General features: G+C 39.0%; 1 pseudogene; it reads right to left on the bottom strand.

Moving 5' to 3' along the window:
• Window positions 1-14,001: 14,001 nt before the first annotated feature.
• LOC149205516 (protein DWD HYPERSENSITIVE TO UV-B 1 pseudogene) lies at window positions 14,002-15,430 on the bottom strand (annotated as a pseudogene).
• Between the last annotated feature and the right edge of the window lie 8,778 nt (window positions 15,431-24,208).

Genomic DNA, 24,208 nt, shown 5'->3' on the forward strand with positions numbered 1-24,208 from the left:
CAAATTCATCTTTTTGGAGAAAATAAAAACTGAAAGTGCTGCATTTGGAAATGAATACTCTATCAAAATACTTGGAAATGGTGTAGTAAGTCTTGGAAGTGAAAATGTAAAAGAAACAAATGTCTTACAGGTTGAATAATTGAAGCATAAACTCCTTCGTGTCAGAAAAGCATGTGATTAGGGGTACAATATCATGTTTGATTCCCAAAGATGTTAAATCAAAGAATAAGACTCATGAATATTGGTTTCAACAATAGCAAGAAGATCAAATAACATACACATCTGAGGCAAAAAGGAGAGAAATAAGATTCAAGTCACACAAAAGAATACTAAAGATAACAAGGAAGGAAAGGATAATAAGATATAAAATAAAGGCCAAGTACTATTGAGTGCCATAAGTTCAGAAGGAACAACCCCAAAGAGAATAATTACCCTTTTTCGTTGATGTCAAAGGGGAGAGAAAAAACAGGAAGCATGGAGACAAGGGGAGCATGATCATAGGGGGAGTATATTGGTTTCCATCAATGACAAAGGGGGAGATTGTTGAAAGAAGTTTCCATTGATGTCAAAGGTTGTCCAAGAAAAAGAGAATTTGATACCCTTTCTTTGAATGCATTTTTACTCCTTTTACCTAGCTCAAATGGAAGCATAACATACATGGTTGGAATGCTCATTCTAATACCTTTCGCATTGTATAGGTACTCCCTCTAACTCCTCACAATTGAGGGGATATGAATTTTTGAAGTTTGTTAATTATGCTACCTTTTAAAATTCAGCTCCACAATGATGGTTTGGACCCCATGTTAGTGTCTTTCAATCCTGTCAGTCACCAATGATCAAATGTACCCTTTCAAAGTTGTTGATGGGGTTGTTATGTCAAATTGTTATATTTTCAAATAAAATTTGATCATGGGTCAGTTCTAGGTCATTACTACTATTGGGCCACTAATTTGTCATTATTAATATCACTTTTTAATGTCTATTTCATCCATTTCTACCATTCTTTATCATGTCATTTATCATAATTTATCATATAATTCCATTTTATAATTATTTATGCTCTTATGGATAAATACTACTTTTCACCTTTATTTTTAATAAGTTGATAATTATTATTCATGATTTTACCAATGATGGTTTATTAATGGATTTGTTGTAACATCACTCACGATTTTAGCCTTCAAGATCTTTTCTAGATTGCAAATTTGATCTCCATCTCATAATTAAATATTCCAACTCAGAAATTCACTGGAATAATAAGTGATAGTTTTGCATTGGACGTTTCGGACAAATGAAGGAGAGTCTAGAAAATAAAAAACATGGGTTTTGTCCAAAACGGACCAAATTAGTTTTGCAATGAGAAGTCTTCCAAAATTCGGTTTGCATTAAGAGAAATGGAAGGTTCTTCGAAGATGATATTCACAGATTTGCTATTGCGGTCGTTTTCCAAATTCTTCCAATTGTAATACCATATTTGACTTGTTCCAACTGAATCATGATGGAAATATATTTCATATCTGATCTTGTTCATTAATATTATGTAATCAACCCAAAATTGTAATGGAAATCATTTTGTAATCAACTTTGTTGTAACTTCCCTTTGCTCTCTGTGTATTTAAATGAAAACAGAAATCAAAGAGAAGAGGAGAATAGGAGGAGAATAGGGCGAGAATTAGAGAACTAGAGAACTAGAGGATAATAGGGAGGATAATGGAAGGATAAATAGAATATAGGAGATGGACAATTGTTAGATAGGATGTAGAAGAAGAGATAAGAGATGAGAGATGGGAGATGGACAATTATTGAATTTGAGGAAAGCTAAGAGCTTCATTGTGCTGTAATTATTTCTCTCATATGTTTTAATCAAGGAAGTTATCCATTGAGTTCTATATCTATTATTTGTAATTTGATCTGAGTTATTTCTCAAGGCAGAACTGAGTCTTGGGAAGTTGGGCCCACTACCTTGGACGAGGTGTTGCAATTAGTGTAGTTATGTGTTTGTTTATTTGAATTTCAATTGTCATTCATTAAATTAAATTTCATTTCTTTTAACTAATTTGTTGTTTGCTGCATTTTCCAAATTTGTTATTTCATCCAATTTCTAGATTTCATTTAATTTGCTGATCTAGATTAGCATTCGAATTATGTTGAGTGCAATAACTTAAATTTCCAATTCAACAATGTGTGGTTTAATCTAGCAATGATTCAAGTTGTGTGATTATCATAATTGTTTTTATTATCATTTAATTTCTTCTTTTTAATTTTAGTTTTATTATTCAAGTCTTGGATTTTATTTCTTATTGAATGAACTTGATAATATAGAACACAATCATATAGAACCAGTGTTAGCTATTGGTATTGTTATGCATATATTATTCCGATTGCCTTGAAATAAAAAGAAACTCCTCGGGTTGATAATTAATGTCTAGGTGATTAGTTGTTTTATTTATTAAGCAATTAATTTTACCCAACAACTACTCTCTCCATTATCAAGGTCAATAAATGCCATCATGGTCTTGTCATCACTCCTTGTCAATAAAGAGTGCCTTGGTCACATCATCAATGAGTTATATAGGGGTCATGACATCACCTAGGTCATAATCATGGGATTAGTAATTAGGGGAAAAACATTGTTCAAAGAGATTTCAACTTGTTTCAACATCCTCATTCATATTTCATATACCTCCCTAAACCTCCCACATAGATCCCCTCATTCCATCTAAACCCCCTTTTTCCTTGGGAAAATCCTTAAATCCTAGCCAAAACCCATTTTTCTCCTTTTGAAAAACTCATTTTTAACTCTAGCCTTATTCCATATTGAAATTCTCAAACTCTAGCCTTATCCCAAAATCCCTTTGTATATCCCTCTAGCTGCATTTCCATTTTGTTTATACATTGAAACTCTAGCCGAAATCCATTTAATATTCCAACTCTAGTCGTGTTCCCCATTTCCCTTTGAAATGTTTTAAAATATTCATAAACCATGCCAAAGTCTCTTTTAAGGGTTGGGACCCACAAACCATATTGCTATCAGCCCTTTCCCTTGTGCGATACAAATAATCGTTCGCCTCCCCTTCTCGATTGTGATTGCGACATCGTTGAAATCGTAAAGTTATTCCCCACCGATATCACAAGTTCCCCCATTCTCCAATTGTGATAACCCTTCCACTCACTGATTGCGATAAGTCCTCCCCTACTGATTATGATATTGCAATCGGGGACCACAAAAATCTTAAGTCCCTCCTCCACCAAGCCCCTTCCGATTCCTCGATGGCGATGTGCGAGATCTCTTCCGAACGCGATATTTTATAGATTGCAGTTGTTAAAGTTTCGGGTCCAGCTCGTTGGCAAAACACTATGAAGCATGGTGAAAGGCCAATCTCCCTATTGCGATTGTGATAACACAACGACCCATATCAACGACCCAAATTTAATCAGCCAGGATCAGCCAGCCTAGATCAACTGTTCATAATCCTCCCAGATGGTCAAAATCAGTTCATTTTTTTCATGGTCCCAGCCACGATTTGTCATTGTTTTCATATAACTTTCCATATTTTACAAAATGAAGGATCATGGCCTCCATTCACAGAGCACCAAATTGTACATTTCGCCTCCTCTCATAGGACATCAAGGACCTTTCTATCACGTTTTAAACATCAAAAGGACAGAGGACAACATTGCACATTTATTACAACAATTTTCAAAACAGAATGTAGTGAAAAGTGGAACATCAACATAGTTTACCAGCCAACAGGACTAACAAAAATGTCTATTCGAGGCCTCAATTACTACCAGAATGCCCAGAACAACACCAGAGCTCAGTCGACCGATATTATTAGCAGTTTGAAACTATTTTTATAAATTTTTGTAACAAATCTTGAATTCTGTTTCAAGATATTTATTTCTGTAAATGATTGTATAAATACTTCAGATTTCAAAGTATTAGGGGTTAGTTAAGGCTTTGTGGAGCTAGTGTACTTGTGATTATTTGCAAGAGTAATATATAGGAGTTGCAACTATTATAGTGGCATTCATGTGGTATGTTCATTAGCAGTGTTTTTTCTTCTGTTATCATCAGTATGAATGTATTGTCCTCTCTACTTCCATATTAATGCTTTCTTATGATTGTTTCATAAGTATTAAACAAAATTCATATGTTTATGCTCTGTTTTGATGAAACTCTCATATTTTTGTTACATTTTCCTCTAATAAATGAATTCATGAAACACATTCTCATTTTGAAACCTTAATTTTCTACCCTATACACAATGACAAATCAAGAATGCTAACTGAGCTTGCCTACCTTTCCCCATTATATATATGCAAACCCATCTTTTGGAAACCTTGACCTAGCCCCCTAGACCTAGACCATCATCTAGCAAAAACCTTAAAATCAAAAACCCAAAATTGAGTTGAACTATCTAGCCTAACATTTGATTTTATCTCCATTCACTTCATTTGCTATGAGATTCTTGAGAGATCCCTCTCTGATTTGGTACAGCTAGCTTGTAAGTCTAAATATTGGTTTGAGGTTACCTCTGTCGGTCTCCTTTCTCACCCTTGGGAAACTGAGGAGTGCTAACATTTTTGGTGACCATACTAGGGAGTGAACAATTTCATATTCCCCGGGAAAAATCGTCAAAGTTTAGATTTGATTTGGTTGATGGTGGACAGTGATAAGACACAGGAAGGATGAAATCATTCACCTGGCGATTCCAATCTGATTCAAAGACTCTGCTAGAATTAGGATCTATAAATCAGGGTTTTATTGGTGATTCCACCGGCAAAAGTATCAGTAGCCTAAAGGATGCTTTAGTTTATATATTTTTCTCAAGATGGATTCAATTGCTAGAAGGTATGCTCCTATGAATCGTGTTCACATTCCTAGTTTTCCAAATCGAATTCCTTGCATATATTGGCAAATTGATCTACCCAAATTTATAGATGGAAACGAGGATGAGGCTATTTTGCATCTAATAAAATTTCATTGGCATATACATAAGCTTGTGATTAGTTTTCATGAGGATTGTTTGATGAAAATGTTTATGGATATCTTGGAAGGGAAAGCAAGATTATAGTATGAAGGGTTAAAGCCAGGTAGCTTATTCTCTCTTAAATATTTCCACACAACATTCTTTGAGTTTTATGGAAAATCTCATCATTCATTTTTGTTGTTCGAAGATTGTTGTGAATCCTGTGAAGATTTCATTCAATACCTTGAAGAGGCTTTTGGTGATGAAGAGTGTATGGATTATGAGATCATAGATGCCCTTTATGAATTTTCTTCCCAACATAAAATAAAAAAGATTATCTACTTTGATACAAAGGATCATTTGCACCACACATCAACTCCTTCTTTTCTTGAAGATGAAATAGATTGGCATCCTAACAGCAGGAAGAAATTGGTCAGAGTGAGAATTATGAAATTGCATGTATAGGAAACTTAAGCAATGAACTATCTTATGGCAATGATCATCTACTTTTGCAAGGAAATAATGAACACAAAGTTGTTTTCCTTGATTCTTGTGACAGTCAAATTGATATTCTTCCCATTGAAGCACATGAGGAATCAAATATACTTGAAGTAGTTGTTGCATTTAAATTTTTCCATGAGCATCCAAAACCTTGTCTCTTGGATGAGAGGTATGAAGACAATCATTCACTTGTTTTTTCAGATTGTTCTTTTTCTGGTTTTTTATTTCAAGATCATGTTTGTGAAGACCAAGATGAGGTTTTTGATGAAATGCATGAACAAGGATCTCTAGACATTCACCACTCATATGTCTCCCCAGATCATCCATTTTCTGAAGCACTATTTCAAGGGAAGATTCATGCAAATCATAATTTTGAATTGAAATGTGTGGAGGTTTCAAATAGTGTAATTATGGTAGAAAATAACCATCAAACATTGCAAGCATAGTATGAAGAAGAGAGCAACGATAAAGAAGAGGTTTTTTTAGAGCCTCTTGCCGATGAAAATCTTCCTCCAGGTTCAGAAAATGAAGAGTCTGCTGAAGAAGAGAAGCTTATTGAAGACCCTTTTTCCAATTTGTTGTAGCCATCTGGGAAGATGAATTATCTTGTATTTATGGATCATGAGCACATGTTCAGTGGACCCTTTGAGTTTCCTACCTTTTTGTTTTTTCTTCCTGCTCAAGGAAAGTGTGAGAAGGATTCAAGTAATTAGCCATTTCCTGAATTGGTTACATTGGAGGGATCATTTCACATGATTGTATATATATCTTCAGTAGGTGGTGGTTGTCATCAAGATTTGAAGCCCGAGGTGAAGGCCCTAAGATCTCGATGGTTTGTTGCCATAAGTAAGTCAGTGTTTTGTAGTCAAGTCAGTTTCATTTTGTTAGTCAGTCATTTTAGTGTAGAGTTTTGTTTTTATGTTTGACTCCATTGCCCAACGGATGAGGCTACCTGGTCATGTCCTTGACACGTCCTAAAGGAGTTTCCATCCCCATTTGGAGCCAATGTTAGTGTCTATTAGTCGTGTTAGTCACCAGTGATCAAATGTACTCTTTGAAAGTTGTTGATTGGGTTATTAGGTCAAATTGTTATATTTTCAAAAGAAAATTCAAATAAAATTTGCTCATTGGTCATTTCTTGGTCATTACTACTCTCTCAATTATCAAGGTCAATAAATGCCATCATCGTCTTGTCATCACGCCTTCTCAATAAAGAGTGTCTTGGTCACATCATCAATGAGTTATGTAGGGGTCATGACATCACCTAGGTCATCATCATGGGAGTAGTAATTAGGGGAAAAAAATGTTCAAAGAGATTTTGACTTGTTTCAACATCCTCATTCATATTTCATATACCTCCCTCAACCTCCCTCATAAATCCCCTCATTCCCTCTAAAACCCCTTTTTCCTTGGGAAAATCCTTAAATCCTAGCCAAAACCCATTTTTCTCCTTTGGAAAAACTCATTTTTAACTCTAGCCTTATTCCATATTGAAATTCTCAAACTCTAGCCTTATCCCAAAATCCCTTTGTATATCCCTCTAGCCACATTTCCATTTTGTTTATACATTGAAACTCTAGCCAAAATCCATTTAATATTCCAACTCTAGCTGTGTTCCCCATTTCCCTTTGAAATGTTTTAAAATATTCATAAACCATTCTAAAGTCTCTTTTAAGGGCTAGGACCCACAGACCGTATCGCTATCAGCCCTTTCCCTTGTGTGATACAAACAACTGTCCGTCTCCCCTTCCTGATTGTGATTAGGACATCATCGATATCGTAAAGGTATTCCCCGTTGATATCGCAAGTTCCCCCGTTCTCTGATTGTGATAACCCTTCCGCTCGTCGATTGCAATAAGTCCTCCCCTACCGATCACGATATCACAATTGGGGACCGCACAATTCTTAAGTCCCTCCTCCGCCAAGCCCCTTTCGATTCCCCGATGGTGATGTGCGAGATCTCTTCTGAATGCGATACTTTATAGATTGCAGTTATTAAAGTTTGAGGTCCAGCTCGTTGGCAAAACACTATGAAGCATGATAAAAGGCCCCTCTCCTTGTTCCGACTATGATAATACAATGACCCGGATCAATGGCCCAAATTTAATCGGCCCGGATTAGCCAGCCCAGATCAACGATTCATAATCCTCCTGGATGGTTAAAATCAATTCATTTTTTCACGCTCCTGGCCATGATTTCTCATTGTTTTCATATAAATTCCCATATTTTCCAAACTAAATGATCACGACCTCCATTCACAGAGCACCAAATCATCCATTTCACCTCCGCTTAGAGGACAGTAAGGACCTTTCCAACACGTTTTAAATAGAAAAAGGACAGAGGACATAATTGCACATTTATCACAACAGTTTTCAAAACAGAATGCAATGAAAAGTGGAACAACAACGTAGTTCATCAACCAGCAGGACTAACAACAATGTCTATTTGAGGCCTTAGTTACTATCAGAATGCCCAAAATAGCACCAGAGCTCAACTGACCGATATTATTAGCAGTTTGAAACTATTTTTATAAATTTTTGTAACAAATCTTGAATTCTGTTTCAAGATATTTATTTCTGTAAATGATTGTATAAATACTTCAGATTTCGAAGTATTAGGGGTTGGATGCTGTTTAGTCAAGGCTTTGTGGAGCTAGTGTACTTGTGATTATTTGCAGGAGTAATATATAGGAGTTGCAACTATTATAGTGGGATTCATGTGGTATGTTCATTAGCAGTGTTTTTTCTTCTGTTATCATCAATATGAATGTATTTTCCTCTCTTCTTCCATCTTAATGCTTTCTTTTGATTGTTTCATAAGTATTAAACAAAATTCATATGTTAATGCTCTGTTTTGATGAAACTCTCATATTGTTGTTACATTTTCCTCTAATAAATGAATTCATGAAACTCATGCTCATTTTGAAACCTTACTTTTCTAACCTATACATAATGACAAATAAAAAATGTTAACTAAGCCTGCCTACCTTACCCCATTATATCTCTGCAAACTCGTCTTTTGGAAACCATGACCTAGCCCCATAGACCTAGACCATCATACAACAAAAACCCTAAAATCAAAAACCCCAAATTGAGCTGAACTATCTAGCCTAACATCTGATTTCCTCTCCAGTCACTTCATTTGCTGTGAGATTCTTGAGAGAGCCCTCTCTAATTTGGTAGGGCTAGCTGTCAAGTCTAAAGATTGGTTTGAGGTTACAGTCGTCAATCTCCTTTCTCAGCCTTGGGACACTGAGGAGTGCTAACACCCCAAATAGCATTATATATAGGTGTGAAGAGAAATTTTAGCAATTCGCTCAAGGAAAATTCATATATGTTTAAACAAGCAAAGAAAAGAAGGGTTTCTGGGGTCATATCTCATGAACCAAAAGTAAGGAGAAGTTAGATTGGAGAAGTTATCTATGGAAGGACTTTTGGCACATTTTTGAAGGATTTGGCATAATTTTTGAAGTTCTTTTGGCATATTTTTAAAAATGGTTTGGCACACTTTTTGAAGATTTCTAGTTCTGTTTAGAAGACTATTATAGGCCTACACCTTGGACAATAGGTATTACTATAGTTTTGTCTCTCGTGTAGTGTATGTGAGAGGGCCAATATCCTTGGTACAAGAGTGTTACACAAAATATCGTCACCATGATTATTTGTAGTCAGTATGGGTCTATCATCACTTGTACTGTCCTCCTAAGCAAGTCTCAGACCTCAGCTCTTCAAATCAAGCTTTGAAAATGAGAGAAAGACATTAAAAATCAATGTAACTTTGGTTCCGCACTTTCTCTCACTGTCACATGAGGTCCCGCACCTTCTGTGTACAAAAACTGCAGACTTGCCCTCTCTGTCCCTAACGGTGTAGGTGTGGACCCCTGTGAAAGTCAAAAGGCGCAAGTTTTATCTTAAAAAACTCACTTTGGGTTAATTCTAGAAGTTTCTAGAAGGAATCTCGACGTGGATTGTTCGCTCTGAGGTGGTTCATGCATCCCAAAAGAGAAGGAACTAATCCCTTGATGAGAGGAGCTATCCCTTTGAAAGAGGGCTTTATCCCTTTGAAGGAGGACTAGTAACCTCCCTCCATTGCACTATAAATACAGGCATTGGGCTGGTTGCTGAAGAGGTTAGAAGCTGAACATTTTTGAGGGTAAATGCTGGTGAAATCAAGACTTCCTAGTTGAGCTTAAGAGGAGAGATCACATACCTTTTTGGCTTCATTGGGGAGTGAGTGAAGCTTGTCAAAGTAGAGGAGACTTCTTGCTGGACCCTGGGAGGAGCTTGTACAGTGTCAAGGCAAAGGTTGTAAAGTTCTTCTTCTTTTGAATTAATACAATCAAACTCATTTTTCTCAACAAGTATCTCATGTTATTTGTTTCATGGACTCGTTGACTTTCATGTTAAATATGTTTTATGCAATTGGCTTTTCAGGTGCTATTTAATTTTTTTTCCTTGTTTGTGTTTGCACATTCGCGACAAAGGAGCTCATTTGGATCGAAGGAGCGAGGGCATCCACAAGCTTGCGTTGGACCTAAAGTAGGCCCTAAAAACACTTGTTTGCCATTGTTAATCAAAGCATATTTAGAGAAAGATAGTGTCTGGTTGGTTTGCTTGTCATTAGGTCTTCTTTAGATTCTAGGAAGGTCTATCTTGCCCGCAAGATCGACTTATTCCGTGTGACAAAATGGCGACTCCACTGGGGACTTGATTGTTTTCCTTGTTTTTACTTTGACCTGAGAAATTGTGTTTTTGTTTCTGTTTTTGGCTTGTTGTGTGTAAAATTGGGTAGAGTTTGTAGATCCAGGGTTATTTTTTATTTTTCATAGCTTTGGGAGAGGACCGCACCCTAGCCGTTTGACACAGTGCGTACATACCCACAGCTTGGCTTTTAGCATAGAGCGGGACCGCACCTGTGTCAACTGTGGGCCTGCGGACCCTGTCAAAATTTTGAAAAACCCTAAGATTTCCTCTGTTAGTCAGCTTAGTGTTTGTTTAGAAATTGTTATCCACTGCCTAGACCTGCATATAACTTGTCAGAAGCTTTCCTTAGATTGATTTAGTTAGTGTTAGGGTTTTAAGTGAAATTCCTAGGAGTTTTGCTTGTTGGGTTTGTTTTTCATTTTGGTTGTGTAGTGGCTCTGAGCTTAGAAGTTGTAGGGACTTCAGATCACCTTAGTGTCTACCAGCCTTCTTATGAGTCTGAGCATCTATGAAATCTCCCCTTGTTGAGGAATCCACTTTGAGTTTTATCTTTACAAAACTTCGAAAAGCTTGTGTTTGAGAGTTTGGATTTTCATTTTCAAAAAGAAAACAAAATTGGTTGTTCTTGACTTATTTGTGATTCTGCATAAATTGGTCCTTAGCTTACATCTAGCTAAGTAAAACATCCTTAAAAAAGACTTTTAGTAGGCTTTGACTTCAAATAGGTTTTTATAATTTGTAGATCTCAAAGTTAGTCATTTTCATAGTTTTGAGTGTTTTATTAAAAAATATAAAAAATCTCTTTTGAAAAAGTTTGTTTTTGTAGTGGTTGAGTGCTTTGGAACGAAAAAGGGAAATTTTTGTGAAATAACTAGTTGTCTCGTTTTGAGTGCATTGGAAAAGGACAAAAACTCTTCTTTTAATTTGTTGAATTGAGAAAGATTTGTGTTTACAAACTATTTGCATTCTCAAACTCTTTCTTAGTTAGAAGTTGATCGAAGAAAAAAAAAATTGTTTTGATCATCTTAGGTGCATTTTTAGTGATTTTGAGTCGAGTATTCATACCACGAGTTTCATCTCCGCACCTTTGGACTTAAACAAAAACCACTAAAAATTAACGCTTAAAGTAAAATTCACCTAGTAACATTTTTATTTCTAGGGCTCTGATACACCAACTTAGCTTAGGGTAGTGTCTTGGAGTAGGAGAGTAATTAACTCTTCAAGACAGTAAAAACAAACAAGTAGCTGTATCTTGTGGTAGGGAAGAAATCCAATTGTTGCATTTATGCTCTGGGAAAGCTCCTCTTAAAGGAGAAGCACGAGATTATGTCCGAACTAGTGTGGGAATCAATCCTTCCTCATTGGGAACGACACCAGATATTCACGTATTAAAAACGGTAAACCTCGGATTAACCATTGTCGAGGAGCCTGGGGTCACTTGTTGGTAAACCTTGGATTATGTCAAGGAGCCTTCAAGGGGATTGAGCTTGCTACTCTGCCCTTGCGTGTGTATCGGATCGTAGACTGTTCCCCCAGGTATATTTGTCTCAGTTGGTAACCTTAGTGGCCATATTCTTTAGGGCTCTTCCTGAGGTGACAGTGGTGGGAAGATCCCACTGTACCTGGAGCAGACGTTGGCTAGACTCACTTGGATTTTTTGGGGGGTTCTCTTCACTCGAGACGGTTAAGTGGAGGAACTTGTGCCAGTCTATTCATTAAGCGGGTTGCCGGGGTAACTGTTCCAACCGCCATTTCTGTATTGAACTCTGCGACATTGGATTTCATCACCAACTAGTGTTTTCAGTACGGAAAGTTACTGTTGGTGTGTGTTTGATCTCCTAGATTCTTTAGGCGTGTGATTCAAATTTGTTTGGTTCTTTAGAGACTTTAGGTGCTTTTCATTGAGATTTTACTTTGTTTGTGTGTGAATTAGTTAAAAGTTTTCAACTGTGGCTGAATTACCAAGACAGTCCCGTAGACTTCGGGGCCAGTCTCCTGAGTTTGTAAACGTGGTTGAGTTACTGAGGAAGTCCTGTAGACTTCGGGGCCAACCTCCTGAGGAAGTACCGAGCCAGCTTGAAGGCCTGAAAGTCCTCGTAACTCCTAGAGACAGTAGAGTTGGGTCACCTGAGGAAGGAGAATCTTCTTTGATAGTACATCCTGATTTTCAACCGTTAGTAGCAGATTATAATCCACAGTTAGTGTCTGTTTCTGAAATTGCTGGTAGCTTTTCATCTACTAGTGATATAGGTGAGGAACCTGAAATATCCGAGCCTGAAAGTGAATTTGCTGCTACTCCGACATCGGGGTTTGTTTCTCCAACTTCTAGTGGTCTTGGTTCACCTAGGGTAGAAAGAGTAATCACCCAAGATCTTCCTTCTGGACTTATTGCTATTGAAGAACTTGCTCCGGAAGAAGAAGTAGGCATCCCTATCCCTGAAAATCAACCTGTTATTGGACTAAGGGAGCGTTAATCAATTTTTTACAGTCCACCTGTTATCACAAAATCGTGTACTAAGGGCTGCTACTTAGCAAGATCTCATGTAACTACTTCAAACCAGGCTTTAGACTAAGGCTTAGCCTCCTTAGTCAGAGAGGGCTCTCTCACAGATTTTTGATATGGATTAATAATAAGAAAAGATGGCTAACTCTTCAAACAGTACATGAAAATAAGCTGGTTGGAACAACAAAATAACACCTCTTCCATTGGGCTCATGTAGTCAAACACTTCTGCAGTAAATATTAACCACTCAATCATGGAAGCCAAGGCATATAATGTTTAACACTCAAAACATTTCTCAAAAGAACCACAACTCATAAATATACACAGGAAGTCTGAGCACTAGGTGAATTCAGAGTGATTGCATATTTAGTGAGCTGTAAAATATATAAAGGATAATGACAAAACCACACATATTCTGAGCATTGAACACATGATGAATCTTGGGAAGAAAAAGTAATCTTTATATTACTGTCAAAGTCTTTTACATGAGCTGATAAAAACTCTGTTTTTTTCATAAATCTCCAACCCCTGTTACATCAGAGTTTTCACTATATATAGGAAAACAAACTAAACTACTTTGAGTCTCCTCCTCCAGCATGAGGGGAGCTCGATGGCCTATCATTAACTAACCTTAACTATTTTTAAACAAACTCATTAAATACATAAGGTATTAAGCTGTAATTACATAGAGTCCTAATCACATTGAAACTTTAACTCCATATCCTCGTATGCATGTTGCCTTTCTTGAGCTTTGACACCTGTACACTTTCTGTTGTGGCCGAGATATGTTGGAGGAGCATTCACTGAACAAGCTGGCCTTGGATACTAGCTGTGTGGATGGCTCATTAATTAGTAAAGATGAGTGCCCTGTTTTCACGGTCCCTGTCTTCCAACATTCTCCGAAAATGTAGCAGCATGTTCCCAATTCTTTAATAACTCAAAGTATGGAACGCTGCTACCAAACACCATGTCTCCAGATGAGCTGTAGGCTGTATTGATGTACAAGTGTCTCTCTTCTAACATTCCCGGTCAAACTGTTTATTCTGCATTGAAAAACATCACCTACAGCAGTTTCGTAGCGCGCTACGAAACTGCTGTGTGATTTAAAAAACACAGTCTTCCTCTAAATTCCTCACAAAATTGAATAGCTGCTGTTTGCTAGGCTTCACGGTTCACCATTTGAACTATTCATACTTGAAAAAAGCCAGCCTATAAATAACCAACTGCTCATATTCATCCTTGAAGACCGACAACCCCGCAAGCAAGTCTGCCACCAACATTTCCTGTGCTCTTACTCAGTTCATGGCCACCTTTGCCAAGATCATGTCTGAGCACAGCATATACGAACAACTTTTTTCTCACAACTCCCACTAATAATGTAATCCCTCCCATTCATATAATATGCCCGAGTATAGTTCTGAGCACTTCCTGTAGGAGCAATGTCAAATTTCATATGTAGCCTTCCATCCACAGCTAAGTGTTGCTTGACCTCATTATCCACAGCTGAGGAAAGGATATAATGATCATCAGGAGAAAAGCACACCATCACATTCCCTCTTAAGCTGGTCGTTGTATACAAAGGATGTGAAGGCTTTTGTCGTAAGTCCCACGTTTTGATTTCCTGATCAAATGATGAAGTCGCAAACAAGTATGGGGAATGATGAGCAAACTTTACCACATTTATATGTTCACGGTGGAGATCTTCGAAAACTTGTAACCGTTTTCCACTGCACACATCATACAGAGCAACATGTTTTGAATATCCACTAGCAAGGAAATAATTATCTGTTGCATTAATATGGACAGATGTTAATTTCTCAAACTCTTCATATGTGTAAGTGGCAGGGTTTCTACTGCTGCTGCCTGCACCATATCTGGAAGGAAGAACAGTTGAGCGCATTCGGTTCACATCATACAGTTGTAATGTGCCATTGTCAGAGCCAGCAATAAGCTTGGAAGGGTCCTTGTTGAACCAACAGAGACCAAGAATACTATGATTTGCTCCAACTGACTGAACATGGCCGACAATTTTACCACTTTCATGGTTGATCACAACCACTTCCCCATCCAAAGTCCCGAAGACCATCAAACTAGCATCAGATGGATGATACTCAAATTGTCTGGGCCGAAACTTCTTGTTAATTTCTGTAGAATTTTCAGTAGAGTTCCTTTTCAATTTGGAAATAGGGTAAATGGCTGGCCATGCACAAATAAATCTGGAAAATGAAATAGCATTACCATTGCTTGTGCCTAGTCGCTTTCGCTTGCATGGCAAAAGTATTCCAGAGCCTATTCCAGTTTCACGCCCTTTTAAAATGTTGAAAACACTTTCTTTCTCTCTTCTATTATATGGAAGAGATTCAAAATATTGTTCAAATACCGTTCGTGCTCTCTCTCTCTCCAACTGAGTGACAGGTAAATTGTCAAGAACTTTTAAACCAGGTAACGAGGCTATCATGAACTCTCATTATTTTATTCATAGCTTGGGCCCAAAGAGGCTTTGAACCAGGAAATCAATTACCAAATGCAGAATGTAAATTGTAAACAAGATCGATTGCAATCATAACACCAGTGGGTGATGGATAAATTGACATATCTGTTGTATAGTCTAGGAATTTAGCTCTCGTATACCGTTCAAGGTCATGAGAATCATAATCTCCCCACCGAAGTTGCACATCAATCCAATATCTATTACTTGCCTTCTGATCAAAAATATCCTTAGACTCTGCCACAAAGAGGAACCAATCCATCAAGACACCGACTATGTGGATGCATATAGATCAACCAAATGGGCAAACCTATCTCCTCCAGCGCCATTTGTATTATCACTTATGTTGGTGCCAGACAAACGACCTGGAATTGCGGTTCCTATTGAAAGTGCATTATGTCCACCTCATAACCACCGCAACTTTTGCTTGTACAACTGTCAACCGTCTCTTTGCAAGCACCCATATTATGACATGTTGCATTACCGCCAACTTGGAACATGAGTGATACAGAAGGGCAGCTCATTTCCATTCCTTACACATAATGATATTCCCCCGGTACCTTTAGCAGAAAATGTTAGCTGAATGCTCTTCTTTTCCTGGAATGTCTTGCTAAAAATCTTGATCTTGGGAGTACTTTCTCGAACTGCATATTCTCCATCTGAGGCCCAAACAAATTGGAGTGCAGATCCAAAGGATCTATTCCTCCATGCCAGTGCTGTTTAAATTATGTATTCACTATCACCACATACAACAACAAATCTTCCATTTGGATTAATGTTACCAAAGGGATCTAAATTTTCCCATAAAGACCCTTCAAACAAGAACTGAATTTGGAGGACAACAGTTAGTCTGGAGCGGAGTTCTTTGAGAGAGACATTTGATATATCCACATTATCAATAAGTATTTTCCCATCCGAGATTGGAGTGAGGCAAAATATGGCATTAAGGACACTAGACCTGTTCTTCCAGCTATTCCAACCTACTCACATGCATTTATAGTAAATGACACTGCTCGCGGGGCTGGTGGCAAAAATGGCATATATCTCAACATAACTTGGTTGAACTCAATGAATCCTTCCATTGGCCATTTTGGATCAACAGCCCTGCTAGGATTTTGACCTCTACTGAAAACTCGAACAAATCCCCAATTTCGTAGCACGCTACGAAAACACCTAAACATGTAGCGCTGCGAAACTGTTAAAAAAGAATTCAGGCGCTGCGAAAACACCCTGTCTTTAAGCTAGGCTAAAAATTTTTGGCAACAACATTTTCAGTGATAACACCACCTAGGAGCAGTTCTTGGTATCTTTCTTTGACTAATTTCTTAGAAAACTCAGGGTTAAGTTTTTCACCACCTCGTGCTCCTTATCACCCAACACCTAGAGGTTTTTATACTCCCGTAAATATGTCAAGACAGTCATCCATGTTCACTCAATCGCTCGAATCTTTTTTGTACGGCGGTCCTTCTGTTCCCTCCGGGTATCAGTCACTTTCTGGTACTTTTTCGGGAGCATCTCCTCAACCCATTGAGCAAGAGCTATTAACTGGAAACAATGGTACTAAGCCGTTGAGCGTAGAAGACATTCTCATGATGTCAGGTTCTATTCCCAATCCTCAACCTCAAGGTGGCCAGTTACCGCCTGGGGGGCAGCCTCAATTAACGCTTGGGGGCAACCTCAAGGTACACAGTTTGCATCTGGGGGGCAACTTCAAGGACAGTACATACCTATGGGACAGTACGTTCCTCAAGGTCAACCCCAGACTCAATATGTACCCCAAGGTCAACCCCAGTATCAATTTATACCTCAAGGTCAACCCCAGTATCAGTACGTGCCTCAAGGGTATCAATCCCAAGGTCAATACTCAAACCAAGGTTTCCAACCACCCTCCGGTCAAATGTATGTTCAAGGAATGGGAAATGTACCTTTCAATTATCAATCCTACCCTCAATCCGGTTATGGTCCTCAGTATTCTCAACCAATTATGGGTCAGTACCCCGAAATGAATATAGTGTGGGATCCATCGCAAGCTCAACAGGTATTGTAGCCAAGTGTACAGTTGTCATCTCAAACTGGACAACCCTTAGTTTCTGGTTCACCCCAGCAACCAGTCCAGTCTAACATTCAAACTTCTGTACCTTTGGTAGTTTCTCAGCCTGGGCCTAGTGCACCTCGTACTCCGCCTCAAACGATTGCTACAATTGCCGCAACATCTGTTCAATCTACCCCACCTACTTCTGGAGTATCGACAACTCCGGTTTCTACTGTTCCTGTATCTACTCCTCAGACATCTTTACCACCATCTGGATCTACGATTCAAACTTCGGTTCAGATGCCTGTAGGACAACCTGGTTTAAGTACGGTTGTCACAAGTCAACCACAATTCACTTATCAACCGTACCAGGGACAGTACCAATTCGGTCCTGCTGTGCAGTAGCCAATCGATGAGTATCAACCATACCCTGGGTACACTTATCAACAACCTCAACAACCCCAGTACGGTCTGGTTAATCCTGGTTTTCCGAGAGGATACAATATCCCGAATGCCATTCCTATTCCTAGTTATCCTGGATATCCTCCTCCTGGGGCTGGTCTCATGACCCAGAGTTTTAGGGATCCTAATCGGCAGTTACCGTTTATCACAACTTTGGACTTACTTGACTTGTCGCGCCTAACAAACAATCCCATTAATTATCTTCCGTTTTGGCCGCCAATGCCGAATAAGTTGCCCAGTGACATTCCCAAGTTCGAAGGTAAATCAGGAGAGGACCCGTCGAACCATGTGATGACTTACCACCTATAGTGTGCATCTAAGTCCATTACAGATGATTCAATCCGTCTTAGACTTTTCCAGCACACTCTAATTGGTCTCGCGGCCAAGTGGTACATTGAGTTACCGCGAGGCACTTTTTATAATTTTAGTCAGTTAGCTACCTCGTTTTTAACTCATTTTCAGTTGCCAGTACGATATGACAATGGCATGGAATTGTTAACTTCGCTAAAATAATTGACATCCACTTACATTTCAGATCATATTCATGAGTGGAGACGTCGACGACGTTTAGTGAAGGTATTTATTCCGGATCAGATCTTGGCCGAGTGGTTTGTAAAATCTTTGTAGCCAAAGATCACTGAAGATGTTGCTAAAGCTGGAGTTGTTACTGAGGAGCAAGTAATTGCTCAAGCACAGTACCTTGACTTGGTCTATACTCAGTCAGGTACGTTACACGAAAAAATCCTCGATCTTCCCAAGCAAAATCAAATCACTGCAGCTCCTTCGGGATCTCATGCCGCCGATGGTACGATTGGCACGGTTAACACTAAAAGTAAGAAGAAGTCTTCCAAGAATTCTTTGCCTATCATAACCTTGCCTGATTCCCCAACAGGAGATTCTTCTGCAGAGATCTCCGCCGATATTCACGTTGTGGAGTCATCTACAGCCAAATCAAAATCCGGTGGGAAGAAGAAAAATAAAACGGGCAAAAGTTCAAAGGAGAAACCTGAAAAGGTGGAATCCAATGATGAAAAGCGCAAACCTCGTTATCCTTGTCTCATTTGTGACGATGAACATTTTACAAGAGACTGCCTTCATTGTGCAGAGGTTGCGAAGATTGTCAAGGGTTCCCAAACTCCTGCTGTTTTGAAGGATCCTTTTCCGGCTCAAGACAGTAAGATGATAGGTTCATCCTCGAATGCCAATGAAGAACCCATACTGATGATGTCCCATGTTAGGATTGCGACTCGATCGCAAGATTATGGTAGTAAAAGTCCTGTTGATGGTAAAGAAGAAGAATCTTCTCATTCTAATCCATCAACCTCAGCTCCCGGTTCCGATCCACTACAGATCAAGAAACCTAATCCAGACTTGGTAATCAAACCGCCCGCCAAGGGTATACTTCGAAAGTCAGCTTTCAATCCACATGCGAGAGCGGCTCAGAATTATAACATTGTTGAGGATTTAGCTGTTTCACCCTCAGCAATGTCGGCTTTGGAAGTGCTGCAATCATGTCCAGAACAACGTAAATTACTTTTGTCGGCTATAGGAGCTGTTGATGTTTAGGACTCGAACCTAATGGTTTTCGATCTAGAAAATAGTACACCACGTTTGCCTCATCAAATGGATTTCCAGATACCAGTGATAGTAAAAAACAGGCCTATTCATCGGACTGTAATTTATGAGGGAGCCTCAACGTGTATTATGTCGATACAGTGTTGGAGATCGCTTGGTTCTCCTTCGCTAAATCAATCCCCGATGATTCTAAAGGCCTTTGATGGCCGTGGGTTTCATCCTTTTGGCATTCTACATGATTTGCCTATAGGGGTTGAAGGAAAAACCATTAGTCTAGATGTGGAGGTGGTTGATGCCCCTCTAGATTACAACCTTCTTTTGGGTTGAAGTTGGTCTTACACTATGACAGCGGTCATTTCATCGGTCTTTCGAGTAATAAAGTTTCCACACAATGGAAAGATCGTAACAATAGACCAGCTGGGTTACTTTTCATCCGACCCAGCCTCTTCGGAGAGTATTCAGCATGTTGGTAAAACAACTATCCCATATAAGGATGTTGGAGTAGGACTAGTTAAAGATGCCGGTTTACTGAGAACTTTTCCTTTTCCTCCAATCAACGCATCATCTTCATTTGCAACCATTCATATGATTACATCAGACACCATTATTTACGATGATCCTTGGATTGTCCCTTCTGAATTTGAGATAGACTCATTTGGTAATGCCATGCCTTTGAGTCCATATGAAATTGCCTATGAAGTCGTGCAGTCGTTTGCCGACCCATGTTCAACCAAAAATGACTTAATGAATGTGGTCCGTGAGGAATCACTTTTCACATCAACCTCGGATTTAACTACGTTTTCTGAACTTGTTCACTCTGATGAGAAAATTCGTGAAATTCTATGTGTAGATGATTTACCATGGGAAGATCTCCATCATAGATCTTCGTTTTTACCTGAGGATGATTGTTTTGAAAATGATTTCTCATCAATTTTTACAACTGAATATGTCAAGGAACCTCAGAATCCAATGAAACATCCCGATTCAGAGTTAAATTTGGGAAACATCTCTCGAACTATTCCTATTGACATTTCGGTTAAGCCCGGAATTATTGAGAACATTCATATAGGTGCCTCGTGTACAGATGACGAAATTCAACTATATAAGGCCCTATTTCAAGAATTCCGTGACATGTTTGCCTGGTCCTATGAGGAAATGCCAGGAATTGATCCCGCGATTGTTGTTCATGAGATCAAGACTTACCCGGACGCTAAACCCGTTCGGCAACGTTTGCGTCAGATTCACCCACGAAAAGCTGCTGCAATTAAAGCAGAAGTTGAAAAATTATTGAAAGCAGGTTTCATTTATCCGATCCCGTTAACGGATTGGGTATCGAATATTGCTCCGGTTAACAAAAAGCAGGGAACAATAAGAATATGCATCGACTATAGGGACATAAATCGAGCCTGTCCAAAAGACAATTACCCAACTCCCTATATCGATCAAATCATTAATGATTGTGCTGGCAACGAAATATTCTCCTTCATGGACGGTTTTTCCGGATATAATCAAATCAATATTCTACCTGCCGATAAACCAAAAATGGCTTTCATTTGTCCATGGGGGACATTTGCTTATTGCAAGTTACCTTTTGGGCTTAAGAATGCCGGAGAAACTTTTCAAAGGGCGATGTCTTATGCGTTTCATGACATCAAGCACATTGTGCAACCCTATCTCGATGACTTGCCTGCTCATTCATTATATTGAGCTGATCACCTCGTCCATTTACAAGCAATCTTTATGAGGTGTAGGCATTATCATATTTGGTTGAACCCACACAAATGTGTCTTCTGTATAGAAACGGGTCGATTGCTGGGGTTTGTAGTTTCGAAAGCCGACATTCGCGTCGCTCCCTCGAAGGTCGAAGTTATCATCAAATTGCCTCCTCCTTCGTGTCTTCGCCAACTCCAAAGTTTGCAGGGGAAAGCAAACTTTTTACGACGATTCATTCCTAACTACGCCAAGGTCACAAAGGGTTTTACCCGGTTGTTGAAGCAAAATACTCCATTCTATTGGGTTGAGATAGCTCAGAAATATTTTGATGCACTCTAACACGCATTGACCCATGCACCATTGTTGCACCAGGATTACTTCTTGTATCTCGCCGCCTCTCATTCCACCATTGGAATGGTTTTAGTTCAGGAAGATGAATTCGGAATTGAACATGTGATATATTACCTTAGTCGAACTTTAAATCCAACTGAGCTAAAATACTCACATGTGGAGAAATTGGCATTGGAGCTGTTCAAGCTGTCCAACGTTTTCGTCACTACATTCTACTACGTAAAACTACAGTAATTTCGGATTGCAACCCTATGATCTACATTTTGACCAAGCAATTGCTAGGGGGCAAGTACTCTAAATGGATCGTTATCTTGCAGGAGTTCGACTTGGAATTTGAGAAATCTAAGTCTAAGAAATCTTTAGTTTTTGCGGAGTTAATGTGTGACTTCCCGCCTGCTGACACGGAAACTGTGGCGGAGGAGCCCATTGCGGACGAATCCTTGTTTCTAATCAGCACTTTAGATCCATGGTATGGGGATATCATCATTTATCTCCAGACCCAATCCTTTCGGCCAGACATTTCAAGGTCAGAACGTCGAAAGATTTGATTCCAGTCCCAACAATTCAGGATTATTGGAGATACTCTTTATCGCCGTGGGGCAGATTCCGTTTTTCGACGTTGCTTAACTCACGAGGAAGCTGAAAGGGTTCTAAATGACTGTCACTCTGGAGCATGTGGCGGTCATATGTCTGGGTTTGCCACAACCCAAAAGATATTGCGCGCTGGCTACTTCTGGCCGTCTTTATTTAAAGATTGTATTACGGCGGTCCAAAAATGCCACAACTGCCAGATTTTTGATCGTAAGATGCGCGCTCCACCTGCTCCTCTCCACCCTATAATTTCCGTTGGTCCTTTTTCCAAATGGGGTATCGATTTTATTACATGTAACCCTCACTCGGCCGGGGGGTATGCGTATATCATCCTTGTGGTAGATTATTTTACTAAGTGGGCCGAGGCGATGCCTACGTTTGAGGCAGACGGCAAGACAGCTGCAATTTTCGTGTTCAATCATATAAATGCTAGGTTTGGTGTCCCACAAGCAATAATCACTGATCATTGGCGTTATTTTCAAAACTTTATGATGACTGAACTTACAGGCCAGCTTGGTTTACGTCACGATAGTTCAACCCCTTATTATCCACAAGCGAATGGTCTGGTTGAATCCATCAACAAAGTTTTAGTTATCATGATCCGACGAATCATTGGGATTCATCGATCTAATTGGCACAACATGCTATTTTCAGCGCTTTGGGGGTACCGAACTTCAGTAAAAACATCAATAGGGTTCACTCCTTTCCAGCTAGTCTATGGTTTGGAAGCTGTGTTACCCATTGAATGCAAAATCCCGTCACTGCAAATGGCCATCGAGTTACTTCCAGCCACTTCCGAAGAAGAAAAGCGTTTGTTATACTTGGCTCAATTAGATGAGAATCGACGTGATTCTGCATTGGCAATCGAGACTCACGCAAAACGAATGAAAGCTCAGTATGATCGAAATGTGACCCCTCGAAATTTTTCGGAAGGAGACCTAGTCTTAGTTTATGATCAAGCCAATGATAAATTAGGCACTGGAAAATTCGTTCCTATGTGGCATGGTCCCTATGTTGTTAAGCGAAAGCTAGCCAAAGGGGCCTATGAATTGGTAGACTTTGACGGGGACTCTTTGGGTAAACCCAGAAATGGCCTTTACTTGAAGAGGTATTATGCTTAAAAGAATGGGTATGGAGATTTGTAGTTAGGATAGTTTTTCTTTCTAACTGGTGTGTTTTAGTTTAAACAGTGTGCTTAGCTTAGAGAGTGTTTTTCGTCATTATTCCTACTTATCTTGGTTTTACTCTTGATATTGCAGATGTCGATGCCTTTCCAAACATACATTGGTTTCACTGATGGTGCTTGTCGTAATACTCAGAACATCTCTTCCGCAGCTTGGGTTATCTATTCGCCCTCTAACGAGTTAGTATCTATGCATAGGGTAAGCCTCGGTCAAACAACGAACAACATTTCCGAGTATAGTGCAGTGATTGAGTTATTATCTGAATCTATTTCATTTGGGATTCGAAGTTTGATAGTGAGGTTAGATTCTGAACTCGTTGTATTACAGCTTAATAGAGTGTATGCCATTAGAAATCCAGTGTTATTGAGATTATTTTTGAGAGTGCGTCTCTTGGAACGTGAATTTGATTATATTGAATATCAGCATATTCCAAGATCTTTAAATACATTAGCAGATGCAATTGCTTCTCGAATGTTAAATAGACATTTGCAATAATCATACACGTAAATTTAAAACCATTCCATAACATGATTTACAAGATAAGCAGGTAATAGTGATATATATATAGGAGTGTGTCAAAAAATACATCGTCCTCGATCATAGGTTGAAAAACACCTTATGATCGGTAAAAATGATAAGTACAAAAAACAAAAATGTCACATGTGCCCACAATAGGCGATCATCCTATCACTGGTGATGATCTCTATAAGAAACCACTGCACGGGCCACCTTGCAAAGGAACCTCCTAAAAGGTCCCGGGACCCCAATCACATAGCGCTGAAGTCGACGAGGAATGTCATCTATAGTGGTCTCAGGAATGTCTCCTGTCAAGCGCTCGAGATGACCCTCCAACTCGACCAAAACCTCTGCTGATTCGTCCTGTGGGGCTGGTGCGGGTGCAACTGGTTGCTTCCTCTCATAAGGCCAGAGAGCGGCTAGTCGCTGTGGACCCACATCTGCATTTGAAATTTTTTACTATCAGTTTTGAGACGATGAAAAAATAACAAAAAAAATTAAAATAGGAAAAATGTTGAAAAGAATTTTACCTGACTCATCCCACTACTCTCCTGGTGGAAGAACCATGTCTGGGTCACCACGAAAATCTATCCCAGCGTAAGAGAAGTCCCGAATA

The sequence above is a fragment of the Pinus tabuliformis genome, chromosome 1_2, assembly GCF_031772625.1.
Source record: "Pinus tabuliformis cultivar Carrire ecotype Pingquan chromosome 1_2, CPIR1, whole genome shotgun sequence".
Lineage (NCBI taxonomy): Eukaryota > Viridiplantae > Streptophyta > Pinopsida > Pinales > Pinaceae > Pinus > Pinus tabuliformis.